Raw genomic sequence first — 18,310 nt, 5'->3', positions numbered from 1 at the left:
GGTTCGAGTCAGACCATTTTACAAACAGAATTAATTATCAATCATTTGTTCAAATCGAGTTCCAAAAAGAAACGTTTTTGAAAGTGCACCGTCAGCTTCATATTACTGGTATTTAAATGTCCGAATGACTACACAAAAAAAAAAAAAAAAAATCCCGTGACGGTGCAGAAAGAGAGAGCTAACTGTGCTGCTTCCCCTTTTTCAGGGAGCGGGGGATTCGATTCCTTATACATATACATATCTCATACATATACTATATTTTTCAAAAATGGGGAGGGGGGGGTGTAAGAAGGCTGCGGGAAAATTCAAGTCAGCTGATTTGTCCCACGACTTTCACTTTCCCTGCGCGGCACGGCTCCGACGCTGCTTCTTCTGTAAATACAGCCACAATGATGGGGCTGGAGGGGGGTGGAGGTGGGGTCCCTGTCAACGTGCCGAGCAGCTGTCTCACTCTCACACACTAACAGGTGTCGCCGACAGCCAACGATCTCGACTTGCTGCTCTGAGGCTCTATTCATTCACTATATGCTAACAGATGCTAACCTGGCTGTAAGTGAGCGTGTGTGTTTGTGATCTGGCCACTTGTAACCCCCCCACCCCCACCCCAAATCACCACCACTTGCCCCCCTGCCAGGCGACTCCCCCACCCTACATCCCCCCCTCCCCATTTTCTGAAAGCTTTATTCACTCTGGAGTCAGCAGATGCTAAACTGTTAGCATGTGTGTTTGTCAGGTTGTGTTTCCTCGCTGTAAACAGATGTTCAGTGTGACACTGGCCTGTGACCAGGGGTGTGTCCGTGAGTGTGTTTGCATCTACGACTGCTCCTATATCTCCGACATCACAGGGTTTAGAACGCAAATACGACACTTAAATAGAATAAATTATTTGGTTTTAAGACGCCTCTGAATCTAGCGGCGCCAGAAGTGCTGCCAGGTTTACACATACAAACACTCGGGCCAGAAAGCTAATTATATACAGAAAAAAAAAATCACAATATAAGCAAACTATAAGAATCCAGTCCAAGATAATACCCCAAAACTGACAATTCAGCTGGAACTGAGGAAAAAATGTTGAATTTTTGAAATTGAAGCTGAATTATTTTGAGTGTTTTACTTTTACTTTTTTATTGGGGTGATGGTCTCAGAAAGCGGTGTCTCTATTTTGCTCAATAACACTCTACTTTCTCTCCACACGTCCCTCCATCACTTCCCCTCTCCACTGTGTCCCCCCTCCATCATCCTCCAGCAGCTGTCTCGTGGCTCAACAAGTAACACATTCATTCTGGTCCCTCACACACACGCACGCACGCATGCACGCACAACAGCTGGGACACACACCGCCTGCGTATCTGCTAACACAACTGGTAGTGTGTGCGCGAGTGTGTCTTTCTTACACACATATTTGTGGGCTGACAGATACAAGTGTGTGTCGTGAAGCTGGAGTGAGCGGGAGACTTGCTCGCACCCACACACACACACACACACACACACACACACACGCACACACACACACACACACACACACAATGCATCTGCGGAGAGACGACTTGCTTCTGAGGACCAGGACTTTTACTAAAGAAGGGGGGCTTGCATCAAATCATCAGATTCTTGAAATAAAAGTGACGCTACTGAGCAGAGATTGGCGGTGAGATTAAAAAAATAAATAAACAATTACACAAAAAGGCCTCAAAGAAATAAAGATAAAACAATTCTTAGTGATTAATTAAAATATTTTTTTCAAGTGTTAATTTTGACATCAGCCTCGTTCCAATTTTATACAGTAAAAAAAAAAATAATAAAAAGAGGAACTTGATAATGAGGTTTAGCCTCGTTGGTCGCATCCGTACTAATCCTGACTCAAGTCAGTCACCGATCGTATCGCTGGGATGAAGAAACATCTGCTCAAGTTTCAACAGCACCAACCTCCGCCTCCATCTTCATCATCTTCCCTTGTATGCAAAGTCTTTCACCACCTGTGTGTGTGTGTGTGTGTGTGTGTGTGTGTGTGTGTGTGTGTGTGTGTGTTTGTGTTGAGTAAGTCCAGAGCTCCAACTGACTCTGGCGTGTATCAACAAGCTGGGAGGCCTCTGGGCAGAACACACTCTCTCTCACGCACGCATGCAAACATGCATGCACACACGTGCGCACACACACATACACGCACACTTTAAGTTTTCACATGAAATCAAAGAGACTATCATCTGACACGCACGTTCAGATGGACGGTTTTAAGAGGGAGAGCAAGAAAGAGATGAAAGTGTGTGTGTGTGTGTGTGTGTGTGTGTATATGTTTTGCAGGTCTTGTTTACATTGACTCCTGTATTCAAATCGGGAGAACACCTGGCCAATCAGAATGCTCGCAATGCATCGCTTCTCTTTCCTACAGTGGACTGAGACTGGATGAGGATGGGATATTGAACACAACGAGGAGAGGAAAAAACCCCCTCGAAACGTCGCCACATAATCGCGTTACATAAAAACACACACGTCCTGAATCGGGGGGGGGAGCTGGCTGACTTGACTATTGGCCGAACACGTGTTGCGGTGTCCAGGGATCCGGCACATCCTCGTACCAATGTCCATGATCCCGCTTCCTATTTTAACCCCCCTTCGTTTCTATTTCCGGAGTCTCACCTCAGGCGTCACCTTGTTTATATTTATTGTGAGGCATTGGTTAAAAAGTCACTGTGGGGAAAAAAAAAAAAAAAAAACTAGTTTGTCCGCGCATCATATGCTAAGTCTCATCACTTCCTTATTTCTGCTCTCTCTTTCTCTCTCTCTATCTGAAGCAGGCTAAAGTACAAGGCCGAACCGTCAGCCAATCAGACTGTTGGCTGCCTGCTACCCTCCCATCCCATATCTGACAGCTGTGTGTGTGTGAGTGTGTGTGTGTGTGTGTGTGTGTGTGTGTGTCTCCCCGTTTGAAAACAGCTGTTGCTGAGCAGGACAAACTTTTTCCAGTTGTGACCAGTTGAACAGGAATGCACTCGTATATTTCCCTTACATCAAAAAAAAAAAAAAATAACATAAAAAAAAAAGTTCAAGACGTGACAGTAAGTGTTAGGCGCATTTTCTTCTTTGTGTCAAAAATGAAACAGGGAAAAGTAGTTTAAACCGGGACATTATGGGGTGTGCCATACTTTTAGGACTAATTTACCTCAGGAATAAATGCTAGCTTATCTAAGCCTGAGGATAAACCCGATGCTGCCAAGCAAAGGCTCATCTTCGTCGTAATCTTGTGTCACGCCGGCAGAACGCGATAGCGCAGCCCGGACTCTTGTGATGCCGCCTCTCATCGGGGTTTTTTTTCGTCCCACTACCAGAAAAACTGGTTTTACGGCGTCTTTTAATACAGCAGGATCAAAGTGCTCCTGGAGATAATTCGAGTTAATGTGTTACTGACACACAAAGTCCACTCCAGGAGCCTCCTCCGCCCCTTATCAGCCGCACAGATGCTGAAACAACACACAGTATCCTCCACTTCCTGTCTGGGGTGGAAGCAGGAAGCAGCTTTGCTCATACAAAGACACACGCACACATATGTGCAAGTGATGGGCAAAACTGTTTACCAGAGTTTTCTGCTGATTTCTATTTTATTTTTTTTTGTTGTTGTCGTATTATAAAGGGCCACACAGGAAGGGACTGCAGAACAGCATTACCCAGAATGCCCCGCTCCCCGCTGAATCCCAGTCCCTCCATATTAGAGAGAGAGGAGGAGGTCAGGCTGATAAGGAAGTAAGAAGGGAGAGTTGCAGAGGGAGGGGAAAAAATGTCGACGCACAAGGGCAAAAATGAGATTAGGTTGTATGACAGGAGGGGGGAGAAAACAGAAGTGCACGAGGGAGGGAGAGGCGGGGAAAATAGGAGGAGGAGAGGTGCTAAAGTGATGTAAGAAAGGAGTTTGCAGAGCTAGTTTCGCTCAGAACTTTTTGAAAAAAGAGGTCTTTCCTACTTAACATGATGCTCAGGGAAATGTGTTGTCATGACAAACGTGTGTGGAAATTAAGGTTGTTCAGTTGAAAAGGTTTGAGACGGTAAAAAGTACGGAGGTCATAAAAAAAAAACCTTGCGTTCTTAAAAGAAGAATCTTTACATCAACTTGACAATTATACATAGTCTGTGTGGGAAATAGTGGGAAAATAAAATGCATTGCCCTGAAGGTAGAAATATCAGACACTCCCGGCGTGTTATGGGTTATGGTGTGATTGCAATCACACACACACACACACACACGGTGAAAAGAAAAGAAACACTTGTTTTTTGCAGCAAACGCTTTCAGAAAACTGGAAACGAACGTTTTGTTTTCCAGATTCGGACGCTGACTTTTTTTCCTTGCCATCGGACTCTTTCCGCGCAACTGCCCACAACTTTGCAAACCGTCGCCGCTGGCAACACGGTGCCCAGGCGTGCTCCTCCGGCAGGCTCTGGCTCTGCATTTGCCTATAGAAAATATCGTGGCGGCTGCCGATTATTCCCCACAAAGAAATTTATAAAAAAAGAAAAAAGGGAAAAAAAATGTAAAGAGATTTTAAAAAAATATCAACAAGTCTTGACAAGCTGTGGTCACAGGGCTGAAGAGAGGTCCAGTGAGGAACATCTCAGAGTACACACTCCAAACCTCAGAATGAGGAGTGTGTTTGGGAATGCTGTTGGGTGGCTCAATGAATACTCTTAACATGAAAGTTTGTTCAGGTGATGCTGGTAAAGTAGCAAACTTCCGGGGTGAAATCCCAACGTAAGCTGCAGGGGAACTGAAATGATTGCGCAAATCATCTCAAAGCGTACGAACAGCTAGTATCGCTAGTAAATTCTCCAAATAGTTCTTGGGAGTTTGATTGCAGTAATTTTTTTCCTTTTCTTGCTTTCAATAGAATACTGTCATCTATCCAGCTTCTTGACTCTGAACCATTGGTCAACGATCTGACCAAAAGCAGAAACGTCGAGGGAGGACGAAGAGTATTCTCCATCGGCAGGTCGAGCAACGACTCCCGATCTGACTGATGCCGCGGAGACGAGACACCAGCTGGTGTTCATCTTCACTTTAGAACTCACTAAATGTGAACGACCACGTCCAGAGTTTTCTGCGTGAGGTTACGTAACAGCGTAACCCGATGGCAACAAAATGAGTGGCGCCGCCGCGACAGCCACCAAACGACTCCATCAGGAAGTACTCTGATTAAGACGAGGGAGTTCAGCGGCACGAGCCTGACACATCCTGTCCTGGGACATCACTTGATACACCACAAACAAGACTGGCCGGACTTCTGCGATTCCGGTCGAAAAGTGGGGCAACATAAGGACATCCAAGTATTCACTCTCTCATTCACTAGTAATGTAGTCATGATCTTCATTTAAGGGTGTGAAATGTGACTGCAGAAGTAACAAGGGCACCAACTACAGTCCATTTGAACACACACACACACACACAGTAATTATCTTGTGAGTTTGGCAGTCGTGTGCATGTGTGCGTGTGTGTGTGTGCGCAGGGCGTGGTGCTGAGGAGGACCAGGTTTCAGTTGGTTGAAAAGACTTTGGATCTCTTTGTGTCTTTGCCTCAGGGTAACACACACACACACGCACACCTACACAGAAAGAAACACCTGAAGAGTGTGTGTGTGTGTGTGTGTGTGTGTGTGTGTGTGTGTGTGAGACACTTTCCCATGGGAGGTTTTCATTGAATTTTTTTTACTAAAAGTTGAATGAGGTTAGGTGGGCACGCCTGCTGCAGCCCCCCCCCACACACACACACAAACTTGAGACCACACCCACAAACACACACTTTAAAAACAGGACCTTTCTGCCTGACACCTTTAAAGAGCTGAAAGCGAAGGACAAGAAAAGAAAGAAAGAAAAACACAAAGGAAAAACAAGGGAAAGCAGCAGTGCGGCAGATAAAGAGGCAGACGGACAGACATCTGCTCGGCTCCTATCTCCCCAGACGTTTGGACGTTTTGTCTGCAGGCCGAGAACAAACGGCCCCAGGGACGCCGAACCTTCACACTCACGCACACACACACACACACACACACACACACACACACAGCCGCTTAGCATACAATATCTCCCACCGAGAATTCCACCTGACCCAACGAAAAGCAGTAGAAGGACCGCGGCATTAAAATTACACCCTGAATTATTCTGACTTATTTCCCCCTCGCCATCGGTAAGACGTCAAATTGGCAGTTTTCAATCCTCCAAGTCCAAGTGACGTCTCACTCGGCTCGAAATGAGAGCCACCAAATGAGTTCCAAAACACAGAAGTTGCTGGGGGGGGGGGTGGCATCAGGCCCAGGGAGCCAATCACAGCACGGCGTTCGGACGGTGACGGAGAGATGTGGAAACCCCTGGCGTTTACTTTCGTTGTGAAACGGCAAGATACGCATGTTGCCCTGGCGAGCTGGATTTTCTTAAAGGGACAGACACGTCAGGACCCGCTTTTAAAAGATTAACCTTGACTTTTCAAAAATTGGTTTCATGTCTCCAGACAAACGTCTCAGGTGTCTGGTCATGGTCGATTTGTTGCTACAGGTCCGTTCCCGGGTGTTTTTTCGGGTGAAGTGAGTTCAGTGTGTGTCACTGTGATAAGAACTTGCGGGTGATGATCTAGTGTGTGTGCCTGCTTGCGTGCGTGTGTGCGTGCTTATGTGTGTGTGTGTGTGTGCGTGCGCCTCCTTGAAACCTGTAATGATTACTATGTGATTTACAAGAACACACACTATTTACTGGAAGGCTGCAACCCTGTAACTTTGTCTCTCAGTTAATTTTCATCAATCAATGACTTTCATTAAAATTTCAGCTAATTTAAAGCAAACTAAGTCTGAGTAAACATAAAACATTTACTCATAATCACTTAAATTTTTCACCCAACTTGAAGCTCTTTATCTTTTAAACCCCGGGTGTTGGGCTTGAACTGTCCCCTGGATGCACGACTGATGGAATTCGGCGCCAACATCGATTTGCGGGCTGAATAAACTTAAGTCGTTCCTCCGTTCTCCTCCCATCTCTTTAACCACAATGAGACACCAAGCCTCTCCAAACACACACGCACCCGCGCACACATATATACACACACACACACACACACACACGCTCAGGTGTGCTAGCTCGCATGAACAAACCAAGGAGGTAAAGCCTTGGACAGGAGGGGGGATGTGGCAGGGCAGTGGTTGCTGTGGCAACGAGGTGTGTCCTGTGTTTGCAGGACAAACAATGGTACCTTTTCAGAGGAGGGAGGGGTCGTGCGTGTGTGTGTGTGCTGCATTCTTGTTACAATGCATGAGCGTGTGTGTGTGTTTGTTAGCATGATAATCTGTGTTCATGACTGATGTTGCCTGCATGCATGAGTGTGTGTGTATGACAGATTACAGCCTTGCTAACAGTCAGATTAATAGGGATTATGGTCTGTTGGCTCCATTCACATGCTTCTGCTCTATCTGGCTACTTACACACACACACACACACACACACACACACACACACACACACACACACACACACACACACACACACACACACACACACACACATTTACTCAGCCATCCTTGTAAGGACATTACACGGCCTTCCATTAGTTAGACAGCCTTACCCCAACATTAGCTTGACCTTACTTTAAACTTTACCACTTAACCATCAGGCAACATGTCCCCTCTCCAGAAACAAAAAACACAAAGACACTGGCAAACACACAAACAATTATTTCTTTCTTACTCTGCCATATTCTACATTAAAAAAAAAAAAAAAAAAGCAAGCAGACATCTCTCATCTGTGAGTCCCTTCACACGTGCACACAACACACACTGTGCATCCAAGTGTGTGTCTGTGTGTGTGTATAGGGCACCTGTCAATCACAGGCGCATCCAACCGTTCAGCCTCAACTGTTTGAGGCTACTTCACTTCAGGCCCACTAGCCTGCTAGCCCACTATTCGGGACATTTGTGGTTTTCAATTCGTTTTGAATGCAAATCCAGCTTGAAGAGTTTCCGGATTCTCAGCACTCAAAATAAAACAAGTATCCCCTGCTAGTATATGTGCCCTGGCTCCTAAAACAAAAATAAAATAAATAAAAAAAATTAATAATAATTTTAAATAAATAAATAATGTGCAGAAGAGAAAAATTCCCACTCCTGCATTTTGGAGAGAATCTTAAAAATAAAATAAAAAAATAAAAAATATCCAGTAAACCTGACAGGTTTAGTAAAAAAGTTAGTAAGAAATTACCGTTTTTTTATGCGTGTGTATTTGTTTTGTTAAGATACAGTATCTATACACACACACACACACACACACACACACACACACACACACGTAGATAGATATAGGTTTTGTTTTATTCTGTTTATATTTTTATATTTATTTCTGAAAACTAAATTGCTTGTGCTTGTGAGGGAAAGGCCAAAGGAAGCAATTGATCATATTTCTGACATAAATCAAGCATGAGTAAGAATGGGGTGCAAATTACATACAGGAAATATAAATAAATACATCAACAAATAAAAAGAGTGAGGGAGGGAGAAAGTAAAAGCCAGGATTATGACTAATTTTGATCTTTTCTGAAATATACTGCAAGCGAACCAGCTCGAGCACAACAAGCATTATTCAAAAAATAAAACGATGAAGCACATTAAAAATAAGCATATTGAAATATCCGTGAGAGAGGATTTCTAAACATCATTGAAAATTTTGAGTTTTGGAAAACAAAAAAAAAAGGGGGGGGGTTAAATTTTCCACATCCGTCACATCCCCACCATCACGCTCATACTACCGATGACCCCCCTCCCACACCTTAAAGTTCAACCACCACCACCCGCTGTCCAGGCGTCCCTCCCCCTCCCCCTCCCCCTCCAGCCTCCCCCTCCTCCGCTGAGCAGCAGCCAGCTGACAAACTGTTTAGTCAGCAGAGAGCGGGGGAGGGGAGGGGACGGGTTGGTGAAGCTGCAGCCACCCATCGTGGCTTTAAGTTGGTTTTAACTCTTTCCTGTCTGCAGCCTGATCGGGAGGTTGGGGGGGGTAAAAAAGTATAAGCTGCAAAAGTTAAAAAAAAAAGAAAACAGGTTTTCTGTCCTGGGATTAGGGATCTGATTATTTGGGTGTTGCCACACTTCAAATTAAGAGCAGACGTTTAGTTTCCAGGGAGATGTGCAGCATGCACTTCCTGCAGAAAAAGAGGGAAGGGGATCGCATTTTTTTTTTTTTAATTTCATTTTAAAATACCGTTATTTTTATTTGTTTGGGTGAAAATAGAGAAATAAAATGTGCTTCTGGGTGCCAAATTCCAGAAGATTTTCATTTTCTTGTTTTTTCCTCAGGAAAGTGAGGTCACTGTGTCTCCCACCCCTGCACAGATTTCTCCCGCAGCGACCATGGCGTTTCACCATGGATACGGCGCAACGTCACATTGATGCAAAAAAATGAAACTTTAATAAATACATGGTAAGGAAGGAGAAGGAGGGGAGAGAAAAAAAATGGCACAAACAGTCAAGAGGGTTGTGAGATCCTGGGTGGCGGTGGTCTAATATCTGGCTGATGTTCAACCCCGAACAACTTCCTTTTGGTAGATTCTCTTTCATTTTCCTTTCATTTTAAACATTTTTTTCCTGACACGACTTGAGATTATGGCGCGCCGCCCCGACCCAATTGATGTTTCATTCATGTTACTTTAAAGAAGGGCCTTCTTCAATGAGGCCTTCCCTTTTAGTTCCAGGAAAAAGAACAAACAGCAGTTGGTTGCAAACTAAAAAGCTTTGTTGTGATAAAATGTTGAGTGTTTTCGGTGCAGCGCCAGCTGTGGCGGCGGCTTCTGACGGCCCGGCCGAGCCGCGGCTGCTGATGTGAGGCTGCGACGGGAGGCCAGACCAGTTGTATAGGATGCCAGGCGCTCGGAGCGGCTGGGCGCGGCCTGACGCTCGCTGATAAGAAGATTGGGAGTGAGCGAGCGAGCGAACGGCCCGGCCGCCGCTCGTACAAACACGCCGAGCCGTATTTACTGCCAGTCCAAAGTCCGAGCGGCTCGGCTGTGAAAGAATGTCACGGTTGGGGAGGTTGGGAGGGAGGAGCCAGGGAGGGAGGAGGATGCTCGGGAGAGCTTTTCCGAACGGCGGTTTATGATTCTGCGTGTCAAAGAGCAACCGGCGTCTGATTATGTTTAAAAAATAAAAAAAGAAAAAAAAGGGGGAGCGAGAGTGCTGAAGCAGGGAGGGATAAGCTTTCGACCCCGGATGACTCCGCATGCAACGAGTGCCACCGGGAACCTCTCCTACCTGAGCAGTTACCGAATCAGTTTAAAGAAAACACACACACCTGAAGGATCAGTTGAAATGAAACCTACTTGGTCCTTTTTGACTGAATCACCTTGAGGTCTGTTTGATTGGGAACCAGTAGGTGGAGGGGAAAAAAAGGCCTCAAATGTGCGCAAATTAAAATGATGGAGGCTCTTAACATTTAGCAGGAAATTAGCGAAGGAGTCAAGTAAACGTCATTATGATAAGACCATTAGATTTCCTTGATCTGCATTAAAAGATGGCATTTTGGATGAGGATGGAGGGGGTTTGCTGCATGTCAGCCGCCCATCTGAGACCACATGGAAATGGAAAGCAGCGATCAGACACACGCACACACACACACACACACACACACACTGCTATGACCTTGACGTGACCCTGTCTTTCTAGCCCAACCGCAAGTCACCCAACACACCTGGAACCCGTAGAAACACCTCTGACCTGACGATACAAATCTGAGAGCGCATCCATGCGCTGGTGGATTTGGGTGGGGAGTGATTGCCGCACCATCACAGGCTGAAACTGGAGACATGACGTTAAAACCTTCGGAGACCTATTTTGTTTTTATTTCGGCGAGAACTGATGAAACTCGACGCCCCTGCAGGGAAACGGGAGACCTCACTGACGCGGAGCTCATTTGGAGAAACACCGGCTGCACACTGAAAGTTGTGTGTGTGTGTGTGTGTGTGTGTGTGTGTGTGTGAATTATAAAACCCATCCCAGCAGAGGCAGCCCATCATTTCCTGTAGTGAATCAACAACAAGAGTTCATCTAAACCAGCTGACTTCAGCCACACACACACACACACATACACACACACACACACAAACGCACGCTACTTTATATAGTCCATACACTAAAGTTAGCTATGTTTTTGTGTGTGTGTTTGTGTGTGTGTGTGTGCGTACTTATGTATAACTGAGCTCTTGCCTAATTTTAAACCCTGGCAGGGAGACCGCAAGCTGGTGGGCTTGGTGTGTGTGTGTGTGTGTGTGTGTGTGTTTGTGCGCGCGTGTGAAACACCAGTCCCGCACAAACACAGTTCCATGGGAGGAGGCCCATCAGATGAGTTTGACCATATGTGTGTGCATGCATGCGTGTGCATGAGTGTCTGTGTGTGTGTGTGTGTGTGTGTGCGTGTGTGTGTGTGTCCTACTTTATTCAGCACCGTATCTCAAGTTACAGCGGGTGCATCTCTGTGTGTCCAGACTCGACGCAGGTCGTTCACCACAGGTCGTGAAAATTAATTTGTCAATTTTTGATCCGTTTCAAATTTTAAATAAAATGAAAATTTGAAAAAAACCATTGACATTCACTGCTCTTCATTTACATGAAATATGGATTTAGTGTCCATTGAAGGCTGCAAGTGACAAAAAAAAAAACTTGATTTGGAAAGTTTTCCAAAAATTGAAAATATTTCTCTTTGATTTTAAGAAAATATGTAGTAATGTAGGCCACATCACCTTTACTTTTTATTTCCCCTTTTTTTGGCCCGATCGATAAGTCATTCAATTACATACCCAGATCATCCTCCGAGCTCACCATCGATGCTGCAAAGCCAAATTTTGATGAGCCATTTGGTCCGGAGGCCGCGACGGTTTGACTCCCTCCCCCGTCCCGGCCTCCATCCTCCTCCTCCACACCTCTCCGTGTCCCCCGGCAACCCCGAACCCCCACCATCAGACCCCGGGGAGGGGGAAGGACCCCGTCTAGGTTGCCCCGTAATCAATTCATGTTCGTTTCACGCAGCGGGAAGTTTTTACCTTCCCTCGGGCCGATCTTATGAAACTATAAGTAGAGGAAACAAAATACATGGAGTGTTTGTCTCGAGGTTCAATGCAACTGGAATAGATATATGAATATTCCCGATTGAGCCTTGGAAAAAAAACGGCTGGGCAAGGGGTGAAAAGAGCAAATCCTAGGAAGTTGGAAAAAAAGGGGGGTTTCTAAGGGTCGGAGCATCTCTGATTGGATGGACGCGCCTCGTTTCTCGCTCGTTTTTTCTTCGACGCCCAACTGATTCCTGCCACCATTTTCTGTGCAATTCCTCCTTTACATATATAAATATATGTCGCTGCGTATCCAAGCTAAGCCCAAGGAGACCAGCCGCATCTTGAATCCTGTCCATTTCTCAGGAATTCCATGCAAATTTCCAGGCGATTCCTAGCTAGATAGCTTTTTCACGCTCTAGGGGGAGGGGTGGTGGTGGGAGGGGGGAGTTCATGCAAAACATGGCTCTGTGTTTAACACCCCCCACCCCAGAGAGGAGGCCTGAAGTGGCCGACTTGCAGCTTATTAACAGCTCGCGGCTCTGCTGCCCACTTTCAGGCAGTTTCCTGCACTTTTCTCAGCGGCATGTGAACTCCTCCTCCTACTGCTCCTCCTGCTCCTGCTGCTGCTGCTGGTCACTTGGGGGATGAAACATAATCTTATCTAAAAAAGGCGGGTCTATAAATAGAGGTCGGGCACAGTAGAGGGAGAGAGACACCGGGGAGGCAGAGACGGGGAACGGCGCCCCGTCCAGCCATGTGTGGAGCACCCCAACCCCCACCCCAGCCCAGCCGGCGGAGCTCTGACCGGGTCCGGCCGGCTCCGGACCAGCGGCAGCCCCCAAGGGGCACGAAGCGCCTGCCGCCCCGCCTCCGTCCTGGAGACTCCTCCCGCTCCCGACTGATGAGCAAACTCTTAGAATTACAAGCGGAAGCTCTTCCTCCCGATTGGTTACTGAGATCTGAAAATTTGACCAAAGACATAAAAGTTGTGTATTTTTTTTCCGCATGACCAGGAAAGGCCTTTGCACCCAAAGGCCTAAAAGACATCTGTCGTTGCAGCGAGGCCAAGCGTGGCAGGTTGCAGCAGCAGGACACGCACACACATGCCGATACACAAATCTGTCAGTGTGATTTTGTTTTAATTTTCCCATGTAAAAACAATGATTCTCCCAAATGACTCCTCGTTTTCTTTATTCCAGAAGCCATTCCAACAATTATCTCTTCTCCCCTTTTCAAAAACGGATTCCTCCCACAATCATTGTTTCATTTCTCTCTTCTTAAAAAAAAAAAAAACAGAGAAGAAAATTTTTTTCTTATATTTCTTAAATATTATTATATCTAAAAGCCTTATTTCCCTCAATTCTCTAAAACCAGTTAAGTTTAAGTTTTATGCAATACAAGAAAGCAGGCATCACTTGAAGTTGATTAATTTGGATATAGTAGCTGGTCAAGTGACTGCAACTGTGTGTGTGTGTGTGTGTGTGTGTGTGTGTGTGTGTGTTAAATGAGGTTAATGTGAAGACAACAAGCCTCTCAGAGGGAGGATGAAAGGTTTTAATTAGCCGTTCACTCGGGTCCCCATAGACACACACATATCCCACTGAAACCCCCCATTACCACACGCGCACGCCCATGCACGCACGCACGCGCACACACACACACACACACACACACACACACACACACACACACACACACACACACACACAGTTAAATACTGCAATACTACTAAAGAAATTCTCCAATTAAAACCATTAAGCATCTCTTTGTGTGTGACAGCTGTGTTTTAGAGGCTTGATTTGTAATATTTAAAACATGCTTTAGGTCATTTTGTTTCATATTCAATTAAAAAAAATCCTGATTTAGGAATAACATTTTGAAACTACCAATGATTTTTCTTACTCCTTTATGTCGCAGAACAAAACAAGCTGCTTGGAATATCATCGTCAAATCACATGTTATCACAAATATGATAATATTCTTCTGTTATATTTTTTAAATATTAATGGGCCTCTTGCAGAAAAACACGAAGATGAGTATTAATTTGCAGAGGAGACACAAGGCTGTATCTGTAAAGGGGCTAATAAAATCCCTTGGGGGAACAACGAGAGGTTAAAAAGTGAAATTTGGGGTTGATAAAGGAGCATTCTGTCAAACTTCAAGTCAACCGTTTTTTTAATCACCTGAACTGAAAGAAAAACAGGCATGGCTGCCCCTGGCTGTCAGGCTACATCATGCCTTTACATGCCGGCTCTGTCTGAGTGTGTGTGTGTGTGTGTGTGTGTGTGTGTGAGAGAGTGTGTGTCCCATCACACAAGACGGCCTTTGTGTTGCGAGCGAGCGACACATCATGGACTCCGAGCTGGAGAGGAAGAGAGCGAGCGGAGGGAAGCATCCTCTCTGTTGCCACGGCGCCGAGAGGCAGAGAAGACATTTCGACTGCAAAGGAATTTGCAAGACTTTGATGTTTTGATGTCCACAACCCCCCCCACCCTACCGCCACCACCTCCCCCGCACCACACACACACACACACACACATCTCCATTTGAAAACAGTGAAACCAGGCGTGTTGAACCCCCCCGCCCCACACTCCACAGGACGGCCAGTTTGCTACTGAGAGCCAGAGACGAGCGCCTGTCGCCGAGGGCCGCCCCGGCCTCCGTGTTGAATTTCGTACTGGAATGCTAACTGGAGGAGGAGGAGGAGCAGGAGGACCACGGGAGCGGGAGCTGGACTACCTGACAGACGCCAAACTACTAAATAACCTTTGAAATGTGCATTTGTACTTCTCCAGCCTGAAGAGTGGCCCACGCTCGGATCGGGGCCCCGCCATGTAATGAGGGAAGCGAAGGAGAACATCTCCACATCTAAGATTATTCCTTCCTCTCCGTGTCAATTTGCTGACATTTCTCAGTTCACTGGCTGATGTTGGGGCCTCTCTTAAAGCCACTACTCATTAAAATGTGTTTTTGAATAAATTCTAGATTATGTATTTAGCTTTTTTTAAGATAGTTGATAATCAATGATCTGGAGGAGGGGTTTCAAAAACCTGGATTGAAACTTTAAATTCTTTGAATACCTTCCACAACCTGGGGAAAAAAAAAGGATGAGCTTCTAAACCTATAGTTACGGTAGACTGGGAGTTTATGGCATCCTACTCTGACCTCTGACCTCCGAATAGTGGGAACAAAAGAAGACTTGTTTTTTTATCATCTGGCATAAAGAAAAGGGGAACGAGCCACAATGAACGGTCCAGGCAGGTTATCACTAGTCGGCCAACGCCGGCGTTCTCCATGAAACCCCATCGAAGTGAAGGGGGCGTGATCCCTCATCAATACAGCTGATTATCAGTCACTGATTAACAGCTGATTAAAGAGCTCCGTCCGGGATAACTAAAGTCAGCGTCTAAAGGCCTCGCGGTGTCCGTTTGATAAAATCAACGCGATGTACTGAAACAGTAGGTTAGCGCGCCCCGGGGTTCGCAAATAAAAAGTTGCACATCTAGAGCCCCCCTCCACCGCATGCAAAGTCTCCAACAAAACCCTTGCATCTTCCAGATGTGTGTTTATAAAAATAAAAACAACAACAAGTGAGTTACACAAGCCTTCACATCAAGAAGAAACAAAGTGCACTGCAAAAAAGCCAGCAGAACCAGAATGGCCTGGATAAGCACACACACACACACAAAAAGGGAGAAAAACACACACACACAACACTTTTGTTATTTAGTGCCATGGAAATAAAATTGTTTTGTGAACTGCGGAGTATGAGGGAGAGAGAGAGAGAGAGAGAGAGAGAGAGAGAGAGAGAGAGGAATCCCTAGCAACCATTATCTAACCAGTTGAGTGAGACTGGGAGCAGGAACATTCATCAGTCCATCCCCGCCGCCTGCGACTCCAACACCCAGAACCAAGTCCATCAATCATTGACTCGCCTCGCAGATAACAAACTCCCGAGCACGGTGTGAAAACGTGAAAATAAGGCACTTTTTATCCTGTTGAACTTTTTTAACTAGCCAGCATCTTGCGCCACGACGCGGAAATATACGTCTGAAAGAAGGGAGTGAGGGGGGGGGGGCACACAGCGAAAGCTAACGGCTAACTAGCTCGGCCGAAGCTAGCAAAGTCGACGGTTTAACAACCGGGGAGGCGGTTTGAGGCGGAGGAGCGGGCGGCGGGTTAACGTTTAAAGTGGAAGTTTGGACGATGGTGTCGAAAGAGAGAAAAGTGAGGCTTTAAAAAAAGGAGGAGGAGGAGGTGGTGGGGAAGGAGGAGGAGGATGCAACAGGCGTCACGTCGATGCTGCTGGCGGCGAGTCAACGGGGAGAGAGAGGGGAGAGGGGGGGTCCCCTGAAACACGGCGAAAAGTCGCCGAAAGTGCCGCTAACTCGAAAGCCCGTCGAACAGGTATACGGTTCGAGGCGCCTGGTCGACGGGTTGATGTGCTTAGGAAATGAACGGGGGTCGGTTTCTTGCCAAATATGTCTGGGCAAGGTCACGGCAGCGCCATCCACATAGCCGCAGTTAGCAACAAGTGGGACGGAAAGTCCACAGATCGGCCCTTCACCGTAAAACGCCCCATAGCAATTGACTACTGCTCTCACATTGGGTATGAAGATGAAGCGTTGCACCTAAATTTCAGTTTTATTATTTATCCCAAGACGATATAAAATATTTACGAATAAACCCGTCCTATCTCAAAGGGGGGGGGCAAGTGACCGAGCGCGTCAAAGTTTGTGTCTTCAGCTAAAAGAGCAACAGGTGTTTTACTTTGAAAGAGGAAAACAGGAAGTGGACCGAGTGGCTGCCGGGCGCTTGACTACCGTGTCTGGTAGCTTTTTACACATGGCCACTAGCAGCGAGGCTCCGACCAAAGTGCACCCGAGATATGGATGCTCGACTCCGGCCGCGAGCAGACTTTGACCCCCGCTGCTGCCACCTCCCCCCCGCCACACACACTCACACACACACACGGGGAAACGAAGCCCCTCCAGCCTTCAGAGACAACCCCCCCCTCTCCGAAAAAAATAAAAAAAATAATAAAAAAAAAGTACACACGCACACGCCGCAAAGTCGCGGTCGAAAGTTTATATGTATTATAAAAACTTGTTTGCGATGTCGGGCCAAAAGTCGAAGTGAATGAGGAAGAGAGCAGGGCTTGAATTCCACCGCTTGGATGCGCATCAAACTAGGAAGCAACGCGGAGAGGAGAGAGAGAGAGAGAGAGAAAAAAAACGAAGCCTCCCTCCCTCCCTAACTTTTCCTCGCCTTCAACGAGGCGCAGAAACTCCCCGACACACACAAACACACGCACACGGCAAAATAAAATAAAATAAAAAAAAACACCCCAAGTCACGAAACGATGGAGGAAGCGTGATGAGAAAGGGGGGAGGAGAGGAGAAAATAAAAAGAGGAGACTTACGCTTGACTTTGTTGGGGTTGGGTTGCTTGCGCCGAGACATCGTGGCGAGGATGATGATGGTGGAGGTGGTGGAGGAGGTGGGGGCGATGATGATGACGACGATGATGATGATGATGTTGATGATGATGATGATGATGGATAGTAATAAAAATAACAGCGACGATAAAGGGATGAGAAGGGAAGGGGGAGAGAGGGGGAGGGAGAGAAAGAGAGAGGGAGGGAGGTTGCAAACTTGCTCCGGAGAGAAGAGGAATCAAAATGGCGTTTCCGAAGGGATGTGCAAACTTGGACAAACTTTACTCCGGCTTCTCCTCCTCCTCCTCCCTCCTCCTCCTCCTCCTCCACCCCCTCCTCTCTTCTCTTCTCTTCCTCCCGTCTCTCTCTCTTTCTCTCTCTCCCTCTGTCTCCCCCTCTCTCTCTCGCCACTCTCCTCCAAAAGTCGAGAAAACGACTCGTCGACGGCCCCCCCACCAAAAAAAGTGGAGTTTGGACGGCTGTTTCGGCTTCTACCTCTGCGTCGGCCTCTCCTCCGCGTCCCTCGGCGTCTATCTCTCTTTCTCTCTCTCTTTCTCTCTCTCTCTCCCCCACCTCCTCCTCCTCCTCCTCCTCCTCTAAACCTGATAAGTAAAGCTCATCACGTGTTTGTCTCTCCAGTCTCCAAGGGGACGTGGCCACCAAGCATCTCTCTTTACGCGCAACTGTTACCGGAGTCTTCCTCTTTTCCTGAGCCGTGAACGCATCACCAGCATCGGTGCGGGGGTTGGGGGGTTGCGGGGGAGAGAGAGGGGGGGTCCCGAAACCGTCCCTTTTTTTTTTTTTTTTTTTTTGATCGATGCAAC

The 18,310-nt window shown here is 46.6% G+C and overlaps 1 protein-coding gene across 3 annotated transcripts in view; it reads right to left on the bottom strand.

Moving 5' to 3' along the window:
• rreb1a (ras responsive element binding protein 1a) overlaps positions 1–18,027 on the bottom strand; it is a 54,876-nt gene extending 36,849 nt beyond the window's left edge. For 2 of the 3 annotated variants that reach the window (XM_086150688.1, XM_086150690.1), the window contains exon 1: positions 17,472–18,027. The gene's annotated coding sequence lies outside the window, so the exon portion shown is untranslated. The remainder of the gene's footprint in view (positions 1–17,471) is intronic. The other variant, XM_086150689.1, reaches the window with a different exon arrangement.
• Between the last annotated feature and the right edge of the window lie 283 nt (positions 18,028–18,310).

Source organism: Fistularia commersonii, chromosome 8 (assembly GCF_037954325.1).
Source record: "Fistularia commersonii isolate RoL2024-O1a breed Wild chromosome 8, RoL_Fcom_v1.0, whole genome shotgun sequence".
Taxonomy (NCBI): domain Eukaryota; kingdom Metazoa; phylum Chordata; class Actinopteri; order Syngnathiformes; family Fistulariidae; genus Fistularia; species Fistularia commersonii.
This window is presented reverse-complemented; position numbering and strand designations above follow the sequence as displayed.